The following is a 16,142-nucleotide window of genomic DNA, read 5'->3' as shown; positions in this document are numbered from 1 at the left end:
TCTCCATTTAGACAAATGGGCAGTTCTTCACATGGCAGTAAGTAGGTGCTGTCTGAGTGGTTATATGGTCCCTGAGATCCCCATTTGCTTTCAGTTGAACATAACACTTTTTCAAAAGCCTCTACTGGTTGACCTGTGGAGATAAGGTTAAAGCAAATTAACAGAGATACTTTGGGGGCTCTGTGAGTTGGGTGATTAAGGGTGGGATCATAGATATTTCATCTTTTATGGTTCAGCCTCTGTCATGGAAGACAGTTGTTGAACTTACATATATGTCCACATATATGTTCAATTTTCTAAGGAAGAATACTTTATAAACATAAGGTTATTTGCAATGGTGATTTTCAAGCAGAGCTTTCGGAAGGAATTTTATTGCTCTTTGACTATTACAGATCAAATGGATCTCTAGCAAAGACTTGAGGCCCTCAAGGACTTGAGTTGGAGTTCAGAACAGAGGGTCATTTGATTCAAGGACATTAGTCTGTAACAAGAAAGGAGATTAAAACAGCACAAAAAGAAAAGCCTTGTTCAGAAACATCATGTGGGCAGAAAAAGTGGGAGATTATTCATCATAATGACTTACTTAACCACAAGGGAAAACATGAGTTAGAATGACATTGTTTTCATCACACTTTCCCCCTGAGTAATTCAAGAGACTAACTACCTCAGTCTTATGTAATGGACGGCAATTCTGTTCACATTGTTTTGCTTTGTTCCTGAACCATAGCAGATATCAGTAATTAAGAGTTCCTAAAGATGACCAACTTATTCTGCTCTCAGAAGTGACCCTCCCCCAGATCATATGAACTCATGAATACTAAAGGACCAGATTATTTGATTGATCTTAACCATCGTAGTTATCTACTCATTTCTCATTTGGCTAATTTCCTTATTTTATCCCCTATTCCTCCATCTGTTCAATTATGAACACTGCTGGTTCTATCATTTTTTATAGAAGAAACTTATCTGTTTCTCCTCATACTTAACCATATCATTCCAACTTTCGATTACTTCCTCAACTTGAGAAGCAGGGTGAGACTTCTAAACACAGCCTAGAGAATCTGGCGGGATGCGGAGGGGAATAATTCCTGCTCTGATTTGGTCAATAGCTGAATGCATGAACTTTGAATATTGTTTTACTCTCTGGGCTTCAGTTTCCTCATTTACCAATATTAATGGGAAAACTAAATAATATATAAGACATATGTTGATTGAAACAACAATGTGATTAAGAGTGGCACCAAGTTCCCACATGCTATGTAAAGACACTACTATAGTCATGAAAGAGATGGCCTTCTCATATCTGTATTAGTCACTTGTATACTCCTGTGTTTACCACACACATATTTTTCATAATATTTATTTATGGAGCACGTTCATATAAATGTACCTATTTTTCTAATATATTTGTCATTATTGTTTCACTATCTTATATTATAATCTTTGTTATAAATGAGAGAGCAGTGGAACAAATGGCAGGAGACCCACATTCTAGGCTCCTCTGAACTACTTAAATATCATGACTTTGGACATGTCACAGAGGCTCATTGGGATTCAGTTTTATTGATAAAAATAAAAAATTGGGAACATTATCCCTTATAATTCTATAATTGTATGGTATTTGCATTAATGAAGACAGAAACAATGATATTGTGGAGTAACAGTTCAACCCCAAAGTCGTATGGCTTAAATAACAACAATTTGTGTGTCACACACAGAAAGCTGGATTGCAAGATGGTTGGGAGATACCTAATGATGCCTGTGGTGTCCCAGCAAACCAAGCTGGAACCCCACTTTCACCATGGCAGGGGGCCCATCTCAAGCCACATTGCTCTGCTACCACTTCATTGACCAGAACAAGAATCATGGTCTAACCTGATTGAAAGGTAGCTAGCTCAGTGTGTAGCCATTATTACATCCCTGAGAGACAGCTGTAACATGGACATTGTGGGACACTCAGCATTGTCTCTGCCATTGTGCCAAGTCAGAATAGAGCAAGGAGTCCCCCAGTGGAATAGTTTCTTCCGTCCCATCTTTAACATCATGGCATTTAGAACATGTTTGTCACTCAGTGCTTTCTAAGAGAGCGGGAGAATCTTCCTCTTAATCGAATGACGCTTGACATTGAGGGGTGGTTCATAGACTTCTCTTGGACCATTAACACATCCGGAAGTTCCAAATTCCCTAACTCTTATCCCTCACATTTAATGGTGAGAAATTTGTGCTTCCTCCATTGAGTGTTTGGCTAGGGGGAAGAACTGACTGGGACTTACATGACACATGTGCTGAGACGTGGAATGCTCATAGGTTGTCCTTTGGAATGAGAAATATAAATAGGAAGTGAGAGGAAGCGCTATAAGATTAATTTTACAAGAGCTTTCATGTTGATTTAGGTGATTTTGGTATCATATGTCATTCTATATTTTTTTAGGCAGGAAGAATAAGCCTTGGAGAAGAGAAAGAGCAAAGAAAATGATTATGAAAAATCAAACATGAGAGCATAGAGGTCAATTCAGACAGAGCTTGGGAATGGTACTACGTAGGAGACATCATCAGCCTTTTAGTTTGCTCTTTCTCTTTATCAAAATAAGGGGAGCCTTGTCTTGATTGAATGGCTTCCACTGCAGGACCCGGGTGGTTTATGCAGTGGGGTAGATGATGACAGATGACACTCTTAGGTTAAGGCCTTTGGGATGGCAATGTGCGTAGAAGGATTTTTCCTGGGAGATTTGCTTCTGCCCACTAATTGTGGTCATGTATTTTATGGCTTTGGGAATTCCATGGCCACTAGAATGAGTCCCTGTGCTGCACGAACAGTGTTTAGTGTCTGACTCAGCAAAAGCAGTAGCCGTTGGGACTTCCCATGGTGCTTCTGAAACTACCCTTTGTAAAGTCAATCTTGACATTAATTTTCACATCCCAAGCTGTGTTTTCTTGCCTCATCCTGCATAATTGGTTTGCAGTAGCAATGGAAGATACCCACCTTTTAAAATTCTAATTTTTAGGCCCTACTTTTTTATGTTTATCCTTTTATCTGGCCTCTCCTTCTCCTTAGCATTACCAGGAAACACCTTCTCTGCCAACTCTTTAAATATTAACATCGTTTGGATTTTTATCCTTGGTCTTCCTTGTTTCTCCTTCAATATGTTTTTTTTTAAGAGGACCATACCCACTTTAGTGGCATTCAACTACCACCAAAAACTTTAAAATGACAAATTCTGGGTCAATTCAACCACCCACTTTCTCTGTGCCTACACCAGGGTGTATCCATCTGAAAAAATAAAAGAAATAAGCAGTTGGTGCTATTCCCCATTGGTAGTCTACAGGCTGGCCCAAGCCCCTAACACTGCCGGGCTGTCTTTCTATTTGTTGTAAACTCTGCCCTCTCTAAATCTCAGCATGAGCCATTTTGGATCTTCTATCCCTATTAACAGATGATGCCTCGTTAATCTTCACAGATTGGAAATAGAAACCATTGGCTAGCCCGAGTATCAAAAAGGAGAGGCTGATGAATGTTGTTCAGTGTTGTACAGAGGCCAAGGAAGGTAAGATCTCAGTGGTGGGTTTAGAAATAAGGCCATCATTGGTTAGTTTGCTAAGATTTTCAGCAGAGGAGCTGGGGAAAAGCACACTGCAGTGGGCATTCAAAACTGATGGGGATCATGTAAGGGATCCTGGTGTTCCCAAAACATTTTAACCAAGCATTACTATGAAGGGAAAGGAAGATATAGGGTAATAGTTGCAGGGTCATGTGGGATTGAGAGAGGGTATTTATAAGATTAGAGAAAATCAGCATGTTTTAATGGGAAAAGTGTCAGTAAAGACAAAAGTTTGATAACAATTCCTTTGCTCTAGAAACTTCCTCCCGGTTTTCCTATTGCTTGTCTGTCCATGTGTTCCTGGTAAAGAGATAAGGTGGTTGAGGCTCACATTTCTGGTTTAGGTGACTGGTTAAGTCGTAAGTGCCTTTCACTGAATTGTAATAGTTAGTGTTTCCCAGATTCTCTGTGGTAAAGGATCAGGTTTCAAAAAAAAAACCCTCTCATTTGTTGTGTACATTTGTGAACTATAATAAAAAACACTTACTGGAAGCGTGCTCGTGCAGGTGGATGTTGCAGCATTGTCAAATTGCTACGAAGGTATTCAGTTGCTTACTTTTAGTTTCTGTATTTACTTCATGGACCACTTCAGATAATCCCAGACTATCACTGGTTCACAGCTCATGCTCTTAGGTGCACTGACCGAGAGAACATATAGGGATTAGCAATGTGGGGGATGCTGATAAGTTTCATTTGGACATGGGGAAGTTGAAACCCCGTTGGATATCCAAACAGTGATATCGGATAGGTAATTGGGTAGAGTGCATGATAGACACTTTAGGGAAAAGTTAACCCATAAAATACCATGATGCCCATCAATTGTGGAATGAAAAACTACAATGCAGCACATCTGTATCATGGTAGACTATTCAGGAGTAAAGAATGTGAGCATTAAAGCTAAATGTCTCAGTGTAGAAAGAGCTCCAAGACATGTTAGTAGGTCAAGAGAAAAATAGGGTATGCTATGACAAAATTACATTTTTATAATACCCATGTATATAAGAAGCATTGACAATCCCTGGAAGGACATACATTTATTAACAGTACAGTAGTTACTTTTATGAAGGAAGTTAGGGTTAATGGGGACTGTAACAGGTTAGATACATATGTTACCTTTTAAAAAGTATACATATATTTTTATTGATTTCAGAGATGAAGGGAGAGAGAGATATAAACATCAATGATGAGAGAGAATCATTGATCGGCTGCCTCCTGCATGCCCCACACTGGGGATTGAGCCTGCAACCGGGGTATGTGCCCTGACCGGGAATCGAACCATGACCTCCTGGTTCCTAGGTCAACACAACCACTGAGCCACACCAGCTGGGCCATATGTTACTTTTCAAAGTTAACTTCTCTATTGATTTTATACAGAAAATTTTTATTATATATATATATATATATATATATATATATATATATATACATACACACACACACACACACATATATGTATACATATATATATAATTTGGGTACATAAAAATCAGAATCATAAAGTTTTTGAATCACTTAAAATTGCTTTAAAATATATAGAAATATAAAAGTTATCAGTGGCATGTTATAGTTTGCTTGTATAGTAATTATGTAATTAAGGAGGCAATTTAACATAGTGAGTAGCAGTCTTTAGTAGCATATAATCACAAGTTCAAGTCCAGGTCTGCCACTTAAAAGCTGTATGATCCTGGAGAAACTTTTTAACCTCTAGCCTTAGTTTTCTCATCATTAAAATGGAGATAGTAATGGTATTTATCTTGTGTTATTGTGAAAATTTATTTTAACTATTATTTATTATTTTAATTATTTAAACCATTTTTACATGATATAATGCCCGTAATATGCTTAGCTCAGAGCTTGGCAAAAGTGCATTATATAACATTATAAATGTTATATCCCTCAAACATTTTCTTGTTAGACTCTTCAAATATGTGGAATTACATCAAATATGAAATCAGACAGCACCTATCTCTTTTTTCCCCCTTTTGTAGTTTCATTATAATAGCAAAGCAAAAGAGCTAGAATATTTTTATTTTCATTTTGTTTGCTTATTTGTTTTGTATGCAGTGCCTTTGAGCAGTAGGTCATAATTGGGTCTTGAGAAGGAACATTGGGAACCAGAGAAAACTTCAGATTCTCAGTCGTAATGGTTATGTGGTTTGGAGCACGTAACCTCTGAAACCCACTGTGCTTCTCTGTTACATGGGGCTGGTATTCCTTTCCTCCTCGAGCTGTTGTAGAGATTGACAGATACAATCTTGACAGGCCCTTGCAGAACACATGCTCCATAAATTTTACTTCTCTTTCACTTCTCTGAACAGACAGGGCATTTAAAAACATTCTCTGTTTCAAAATTTTACTTTAGATAAACCTATATGATTACATTAAAAAACTACATCTCAAATATACTTGTGCATTCCCCCCCCCCCAAACCCTGGAAAGTTCTTTCAGAATACTCATTCCATGTAATCAATTAGGCAAACATTCTTATCCTATCCCCATCAACTTGCTTAATTCAAAATACACTGAAATATTTTCTTCTTGACTTCTCATATTGAGAAAAGAAAGAACTTGACAGAAAGAAGGAGTTTTAAAAGTCCTTTTTGAATGATAATGGGAGAAATATATGGTGTGTGGAAAGGTGGGGAGCATCCCACATAATGAATCATATGCAGAATGTACGGCGGAGAATTCAATACCATGCTTCTAAAACCTCCATAGTGCTTACTGTAAGTGATATTTTTGTGGCCTTTTCTTTGCCCAGATATTTGTCATTCTGCAGTTGATTTAGAAAGAGATTCATGGAAAGTCATAATTATTTAAAGAAGGGAACAGGCAAAGTGTTCTTTTGCCATGTCTATAAATCTTTCCTTATGCTCTGCTGAGAACTCCGCTCCGACTGTCTGATTTAACCATGTAACAGGAGTATATTATAATGTCAGGAGTTGTCAGACCCTCGGAACTCTCCCTAATGCGTGATCACAGCAGGGACAATTTCATTGTAACATTTGTGACTGCCAAGTATAAATACCATGCAGTTGGAACATTGACATCCCATCAGCATGTTCTTCTCTATCCTTATACCTTAACTTTGTTGCAGTATTTAAATTTATAAAGTTAGACAAAGCTAAAATAAGAAAATTAAAATTCATAATAGAATGACAATGTCAGAAGAAAAACATTAAAAAAGAGAATTTTAAAAATATTACAAAGATATTAAAAAAGGTGGTGCACGTATTGTCAGTTCTGTTTCCATTAGTTTTCCCCAGAGCATAAAAGCATGTCTCAAAACTATTTAAAATAGTAGATATTAAAAAAAATCACTGCAACATGAGATTTTAAAACTTCATGGAGAGGCTTGAGAGAAGATTCCTTTCTCATGATGAAGTTACCAACTAGGAGCATTTCACTAATTTTTCAGTGTGTTCATCTGCTCCAGTGTGTACCACTATGGCTCCCTTAACAGCTATTGTTTTTCAAAATGGAAAAAATGCTAATTCTCCCATAAACTCAGATGTGAAAAATGAGTTTACAGATACAGTGTACTCATTTTTTAGTGTGATTATGCTCATTGAGTACGAGTGCCTCTTTTTTTTTTTTTTTTTGGTAAAAACATGGAATCGATCATTAAAAATAAAATATAGAAAGGAAGATGGAAATGCATTATTTTCTTTCTGGAAATACCTCACTAAACTCACTTTTGTACTTCTAGATTAACCTTAACTTCTTGGTTAGTGATTTGCAAACAACATCCTGATTTTCCCCTCAGAGTCAATATTTCCCGATTGTCACAGAGAAGGAGCTTGCTAGGGGTTACGTACATGCTGAACTCACTATAGGTTGTGCCCAGAGAGGAGATATTAGTCTCTTATTCTATTTCATGGTGAATTCTCTCCCCTGTCTGGAAACCAGACATTGTTGCTAAAGTCTGGAGCCGTCCCTCTCCCCAGGGTGCATAGGAAGTCTGGACCTCATGTGTGAGCTACAAGACTGCGTCTTCATATCCAGCACCACTAGTAACACCCGATGAGGGCATGGACAGGTCACTGGTTGTCCCAATGCCAAAGCAAATATGATCAGAGAAAGATACGTTTTCAGTAGACGTGAGAAACGTACTTTGGTTGGTAAATAAAAACCAGCTCTTTAAATAAGCAAATAGTTTACTTAAATTGGACACCAGCTTTCTTGGTCTTGATGTTTTCCCAATTTTTGAAATTATAATATTAGTGTATTCTGCTCTGTTACATGTCATTTCTGTTGTGCTGATAGCATCTTTTTAGAGTAGGTTAATGTCTGGTCAGAGCGAGGGAGGCCTTGCAGAGTCACCTTCTCCATTAGACTTATTCAACCCCCACCTAACATTTTGTTTCTCACTTTATTCACTCTTTCCAGGCAATCCTACCCAAGCCCATGGCTTCAATGACCATCTCCTTGTGTTACATGCCTTGTTTATGTTCATCTTCAGCCCAGAGTTCTCCTCTAAGCTCCAGGCTGGTACGTTCAGTTGCCTATTTGGTATCTCCATGTGGACATCTTAGAGTCATTTTACATTCTACCTATCCTAAATGGAACCATCACCTTCTCTCTGCAAACAAAACAAAATAAGATGGTTTCCTAGCTTTGCTTTTTCAAGGGCAAGCAGCCTGGAGCCTGTCATCCTTGAAGGCTTGCTTTTTTCATGTGCCATGTCCAATCAATCCTCCACCAGTCCTGCTGCTTTTACGTTCTCAGTATCTCCCAAACCAACAACGTCTCCCCGTTTTCATTGCCACCGCCCTAGTTCAAGCTGTCATCCTCCTCACCTGGAGACTGTAAACGCCGCCAAACACTTTCACTCTGTTGCTTTAAAATCAGGGCTGCACTGCACAGTGCAGTAAGTCACTGCTGGAATGATGTTTTTCTTAGTGTTTTTTTTTTTTTTTTTTTTTTTTTTTAATAAAATGTAACTTCCCATGCCATGCTCCTGTTTAAACAACCAAATGGTTTCTCATTGATCTTGGAATAAGGATCAAAATATTTAACATGGTCTCTCAGCTCTGCCTGGTCTCCCCCCTACCTCCCTCTATCACACATCCCTTCCTTGCGGCTTTTCAGCTCATCCCTTTTTCATCAACACTCCCTCCTCACCACCACACACAGCATCTCATCAATGCCTACTCTTTGTTCAGGTATCAGCAAACTCATTAATTCCTCAAGGAAGTCATCTTGCCCCATCTGTTTTAGGTCCAATCTTCTGCTTACAAACTCTCAAAGCACCCTTGCACTTCCCTTTTCCAGAAAAGTTTTATATTTATATTTGCTTCAGTTGATATTTTATAAACATCTTCCATCCCGGATGATAAACTCCATATGAGCAGGCACTATATCTGTTTTTGCTAAATATTGTATCCCCAACCCTCAGCACAGCACTTCCGCTGGTTTCAGGGGTGATTCGGAGTTCTACATGTTTATGCTCAAGTCCAATGTCTGCCTTAACTGGTAAAGCTGGTTGGTTTTCTGCTTCTGTTACTTTACTAGTAGGACCCTTCATTCTTCTCTGCCTTGTTTGCATTTTTGTGCATCTGTACATTGTCCTGAGGAGTAAGAGATACTTTCTTTAAATGGACAAGAAATTCATTATTATTTTTATTTGTATCATTTGGATTTTACTGTTTGTACCCAGATCAGTTTTTTTTTTTTTTTCGGTGCAACACTAATGAATGGGTTACAGTAGCCTTTGTTCCCTGGGTGTGCTCATTTTGCATCTGGTTTTCAAGGCTGTACTTTGTCATCAACCATCTGCTTCTTAAGACAGGTCTCCATGTTCTCTAAGGATCTCAACTCCATCTGTTAAAACTTCCTGAGTATTTTGTTCATTGTCAACCCAATTAATTTAGTCTCACCCTCTTCCCTGGCCTAATTCTGATGATTACAGATTCCTGATAAACTTTGACTCTCAGGTTTCACAATTTCCCCAAGTCCGCTGACCTCCCTCCAGGTCCAAAGGACACTCTTTGTCTTTGGTTTCCAGCCCTTAAAGGAGGTATTTATCTACCTCCACAGTTTTAGGAATAAAGGACAAGAGTTTGAAGAACTTTCACTAAAAATACTGAACCTCATGAGTGCATACATTTCATTTTCATTGGTCTTTTGCTATTGACTTTCCAAAAATTTCGCCTACTTTGCTTTTCAACAACAACAACAGGGAAAGGGACAAATGGACAATCTTTTTTTTTTTTTCTTTATTGACTATATTCTCCTTGCTGTTCTTTACATCCCTGTGACTATGTTGTGACTACCAATTTGTACTCCTTAACCCCTTCACCTTTTTCACCCAGCCCCCTCCCCCTAGCAACCATCAGTCTATTCTCTGTGTCTATGAGCTGTTTCAATTTGACAATCTTTAATATCTACAAATTGAAGCTTAAAATTAAAATCCTGTTATTCCAAGAGAAAAGTTCTTTTTAGTACTTTTAAATCCTTTGGTACTTTTAAATCCTTTGGCCCAATATGTGTGGATGCATAAACAGAAGGAGGTGGCTCCATTAGTGATACAATAGGTCAGATGCTCTGGGCAATCCTTTTTTGTGGTTACTTAAAACAATATTTTTAAGTGGATGCATCTTTCTCATTAAGTGCAACAAAATATCTTTACAAAGAAAAAATGAAAGTGTAGTTATTATATTAAAAATTAAAGAGTATTCTGAAAAAACAGTATGTAATTTGCCTTTAATGCTTTTATCAGGCAGTTGAAAGAACCTACTATGTGTTGTAGGAGCTTAAAGATTTAAAGGTTACAGTCCCTGCACTCAGCAGCTTATTCCAAGCAGAACGCAGAAAAGTGAATTCTCAGTAGAGAGTAATACAAAGTTAATTACATACACAAACAAATTTTGAGCTCAAAAATAGTAAAATAACCTACTATAAGACCTTTATTTTAAAAAGGAAAACAAATGGACACAAAGAAATTTGTGGAAATTATTTAGGGTTCTGCAGAACTAGAATTTGGAACCCTTCTGTTGCTCTTTTATTTGTTACATCTATGTGCTATAGGGGAAAGTTCATAATCTCTGACCTACTACTACTGGGAGAGATCTTTCTAAAAGTCTTTTTAACATTAGAATATTGCCTTGAGTGAAAATTGACATTGGTGATCCAAATTGAGAAAAATAGACTGAAGACCATCTCTACTCACTGAATTGTGTGAACAGCAACAGCCTTACCTAGAAGAAATTTGCTAGAAATGCCAAATTTCAGCTTCTACCCAGACCTTCTGACTTATGATCTTTACTTAAATTCTTATGCATGTTAATTATGAAAAGCTTATCTCTAGAATCCTTGATTTAGAGCAGTTGTCTTCAAACTTTAATATGCATCGAGTCATGGGGAGGATTGTTAAGGCAACGCTGTTGGGCTCTAGGCTCAGAGGCGAGGCCATAGCATTTGCTAGCACCTGCTGCTGATCTGGTGCCTATATTTTGAGAACTAGTGGTCAAAACAGTGATACTCTATTCTGATTGTGCATCCAAATCTCCTGAGTAGCTTTAAAAAAATACCAAGGCCCAGACACCATCTCCTGATAATCAATTTTGCATTAGGCCAGTATTTTCTTGAAAATGTCCTCATGATTCTAATACGCCATATGGATCAGGAGCTACTTGCTAGCAGGAGAGCCTCCGCATTTTCTATGGTTTGTGTGGGGTCCCGTGAAACTCTCACCTTCCTAGTGACTCCAGGATCCTATCTCTGTTCACACAGATTGCTGCATGTCTCCAGGCCAGAGCTGTGCAGTGGTTAAAAGTTTACCAGAACTGGGTTCCAAACTTAGACCTGCTTTTTACTGGCTGTGTGGCCTTGGACAGGTTACCTTATGTCTGAGCTTTAGTACTGTATCTACTAGATGGAAATAGTAATTTACACCACTGTGGCCTGTTATAGGAAGTGTTAAATAAAGTATCAAATCACCTGGTCATATGAGAAACTCAGTAGTTGATAGCTTATAATAAATGTGATAGTACTCATCTCATGAGAGATGAGTATACAGTATTACTTAAAGTCATACCATTCATTTTTTCCCCAAATCTGAAAGTCTTTAAAAGAATGTTCAATATTAAAACTATATTGACTGAGTGGAATTCAGTGGCAGGTATAACTCCTGAAGAGGCCCAAACAAGGAAGTTTGCTTGTGATATTACAGTTTATTGCTCTCACCATCATTATTCGGAGTCTGCTCAGCCTGTACCGCTCTATTCAGCATCCAAGGCAGTCATGCCTTCAGGAAGTGACTTACTGTCTGGTGCCACGGATCGTTTACTATTGAGAACGCCAATGGATTGTAAGTTTCTCTCAACACTAACATGGTTGAGGTCAATGATAGATGTGTCAAGCAACTGACCATTTCCTTGATTATGTTAGGGACAAATTAAATGTTTTCTATGGAAAACTCTATAATTTCTCTAATGGTGAATATGTAGGTGTGCAGTAAATGTTTTAATCAGTTGCTTTGGCAGACCATTTGGGTTTAGTTAGGTCATAAGAGTTCATCACTGTAGTTCACATGCTATAAGAAGCCTGGCGAACACTAGTTCAACCCCCCACAGTTCCTAAATGAGGAGCCAGGCGATCCGCCAGAGGTGAGTCACAGCTTTTCCCGAAACAGATTAGGAACTGTGTTCACCTAGACATACATTTTTCTGGTATATTCCTTTTGTTATTGTCATTATGTTGTCACATTCTTGAATTTACCAAGCTTCTGGCATATATTTAAGATGCTATTTTTTAATATGGTGGCAAGGCTTTTTATAATATAGGTCCTCTTTAACCTTAATTTCATTAGGTTAAAGAGGACCTTTAATGAATTCCAGGAACTTACTTCAAGTTACAGTTATCATTTTTATAGGTATTTGGGGTACCTAATAATTCTTGTGTAATTGTGTGTATGTATGTCCATGTAAATATGTGTCTGTGTTTCTGAGTCTATGTATGTATGCATATGAGAAGGTTTGTGTGTGTGTATGTGTGTGTGAATGTGTGTGTGTCTGGGTGTGTGTTCCTGAGTGTGTGTGTGTGTATGCACACACACACAAACTTTCTCAAATGCATATATACACACATATATATGACATGTTGTGTGCATGTGAGTGTGTAGGTGTGTGTACAAATGCGAGGGAGTCCCGGATCCATTCTCCCCGTGAAACTCACTGTGCTCCTCAGCAAAGAGCTAGAGCTTCCCCAGCTCTCTCCCGGGTCTGGGCTGACAGAAAGTCTGCCACATTCAGGCTGCACACTGTCTAAACTGAAAAACGTCCCCCTTTACCTAGGGTATTTTTGGTATCAAAGACTCTTTAGTCACTTGTAGACTTAACAGTCTTTAAAAATAAAACCTTTATTTCTTTTCTGAGTGCTGCAATGTAGTCTCTGTTGGTGCTAAATGAAAACTGAGTTTGGAAGAAACATGTACCAAAAAAAGAAACGTTATATTAGAGGGATGACTTGCTATAGCTGTTTTGAATTGCAATAGATACTATTTTATTCTCCAAGTGTGAAAAAGTTTCGAAGCTCATGTATACTCCTTTAGAAAGGAAATCACAGAAGCTAAGTGTTTGAAGGACCCACAGAGCTCCCCTTCTCCTCTAGGTCTCAGTTCCTTGCTTCTCTAAAATGAAGGCTTAGGTTATTTTTCTTATGTCATCCCTCTCATTTGCTTCCCCAAAGAATCACAATTTAGGATTTTTTTCCCATCTTGAACACCCTGGACAGCCAGACCTGCCTGACATGAAATACGTTACTTGTTCTGGATCTTAAATGAAATATCTAGTATGATGTTCAAATGTTTTCTTAAAGGAACACCAATAATTTAGGAAGACAGAATAAAGCATGCCTGATACTTCGGAAAGGCATTCACTTATCTAGGCACTAAAATGTTGCTTTTTTAGGTTAGAATTATACAACTGGAACATGAAAAAGGTCATTTTTAGAGACAAAATAATTATTCTTTTGTAAAAGATAATGCCTTGCAATTTAAGGAAGCTCCCCCAATATGCAAAGTCTGGGGTATTGACAACAAACTTATTGACATTGTCAAGTAGAATATTCATGTTAAAATGCCCCAAGGGTAAAGCATAAGATCTTTAACAAAACGGATATCTAGCAAGTAAACACATTGTCTAAGCTGATAATTCATGACACTAGCATATTTTCAGTTTATATGAAGTTTCTACTTGTGTCCCTAGCCAATGCATAGTCAGGGGAAAAATTCACCACTTTTCTCTTTTAAAAACGTATTTTATATTTATATTATTTATTTATTTCATACTTAGTTCATGTATTTCCAATTATGGCAATGTCAGTAAAAACACTGTGACTTTAGGAGATGGATAGATGATAACCTCACAATCCCCACTTGTCCACAAATAGGTGAAACCTATGTTATATTTATAGCTACAAGAAATGTGACATTTCTGTCTGGAAGAAAAAGCACATGAAAGCAACGGAGAAAAACAAAGTGATAAATTAACCACTAAAAGATAACTATAAATAAATATAGAAAACTGGTGGGGAAATAAACCTAAGCATTTCCCCCGAATGCCCTTCCTCCAATGATCCACACTGCTTATGTTTTCTGAGGGTAGTAGTTTCTGACCCCAGGGACTACAGTCCTCATAGAAAACAAGCCGATGTGAAAGGCACAATGATCCTTTCTCTAGGTCAGGGGCTGGCAAATGTTTCCATAAAGGAACACATAGCAAATATTTTAGGCTTCGTGGGCTCAAGAGACGAAATCAAGGCTATTATGGAGGCCCTTATATAGCCATTTATGGTACCCATTAAAAACGTCAAAAAGCATGTTTTGCTTGTGTGCTATACAAGAACAGGTGGTGGGTGGGATTAAACTTTCATTAAAGAATTGGAATTTCAAAATTCTGTCCTATATCAGACATACCATTAATGTTTTATAAAAATTAAATTAGTTAGGACAGAGTTTTAAAACATTTGAATGCCATTCCCCCCCTCATCACCATTGCTATTTTCCATTTAAAGTACTATTTTAAGAAAAAGATGGTCAGCCTTCAAATTGGAGAAATTTTCCTCGTGGGAAATTTCTATTGTTTTATCTCAGAGTCAAAAAGTTACAAATCAGAAGATGAACACAGAGCTAATAGCAGAGATGTAAACAGAAATAATAAGAATGGTAGAAGATGATCAAAGAACTGGATTCAATGTCAATACTTTATGATTGGATACTCTGATACGAGATTTCTTTGTTTTTTTCATTCATTTTATTTTTTTAATCCTCTCCTGAGGATATTTTTCATTGATTTTTAGAGAGAGGGAAAGACAGAGAGAGAGATCAATGTGAGAGAAACACATCAACTGGTTGCCTCCTGCATGAGCCCCTACCAGGGCCCAGGCTGGGGAGGAGCTTTCAACTGAGGTACATCCCTTTGACCAGAATTGAACCCGGGACCCTTTGGTCTGCAGTCCTACACTCTATCCACGGAGCCAAACCAGATAGGGCTGATAATGAGATTTCATAATTAATATTTATGTCATTCTAAAAGTTTCAGAAGAGATATTTCATATTCAATTGTAAAACATTATCTAATGATTGAGGTATGTGTTACTCGAGGGAGAATGGTATGTTTGCACCTGTTCATTCAACTGGGGCAAACAGGCACATTCTCTTCAAGATGGGAGCATGTGGGGAGCAGGGAGTGTCTCGGCCCAGCCTGTTCTGTGCTTTCATCTTAGAAGGAACAGAACTTAGCAATGTATTTTTCTCCATTGGCATTTGTGGAATTATGTAGTTTGTCTTAATTAAGGAAATGAAAAGAAACTCGATATTTTTGTTTGAATCCATGTAGGTGGTAAACTATGTAAACAAGACAGGAAAATATGATACACAGGAAGAACATAACCTTTTCAAGCAAACAGGACGCTACAGAACATCATATGTCCTAATTTGGGGGGTGGAATGTGATGTGCCAAGCAACTCACATTTTTTAAAAAGTCAACCATCAACTCATTAACCAGTGTCTGCAAGCAGATGTTGGCTTAAGCTGTGGTGCTCTTTGGTGTGTTCAGGGAAGTGAAGATAGATATCAGCTTTTCAAACAGAAAGTAGCTATCTAGGATAAAAAATGACTTCTTTCCTCAAATCTTACTTGCCATATTATGTTACATTAGAGGAGGAAACAGTACGTTAACTGTGCAATGAGACAGGAATACAAAACTGTAAAGGAGAACGCACTTTCTCAGCTTAGATACATGCCATCATCTTAGTCACGGGTAGCCATACTGAAATGATGGCCAGATTGTTTTATGCAAACCAGTTGCTTGTGAATTGAAAGAAACTTTTCAAAAAACAACCCCGAAGTCTGAGAGATGCTTTGCTATTTTAAATAGAGACAAGAGACAAGGTAATGCAGAGTGAGTGACTCAATACTGGGTGCTTTTTTGTCAACTGTAATGCCTGGGCCTCTTGTTAATGTGAACACCCACATTTTAGGGCTGCTGATGCTTTTCTTTTTTCTTCTTTCTTTCTTTTCTTTCTTTTTTTTTCATTAA

The sequence above is a fragment of the Myotis myotis genome, unplaced genomic scaffold, assembly GCF_014108235.1.
Source record: "Myotis myotis isolate mMyoMyo1 unplaced genomic scaffold, mMyoMyo1.p scaffold_m19_p_7, whole genome shotgun sequence".
In the NCBI taxonomy this organism is placed as follows: domain Eukaryota; kingdom Metazoa; phylum Chordata; class Mammalia; order Chiroptera; family Vespertilionidae; genus Myotis; species Myotis myotis.
Note: the sequence above shows the minus strand (reverse complement) of the source record.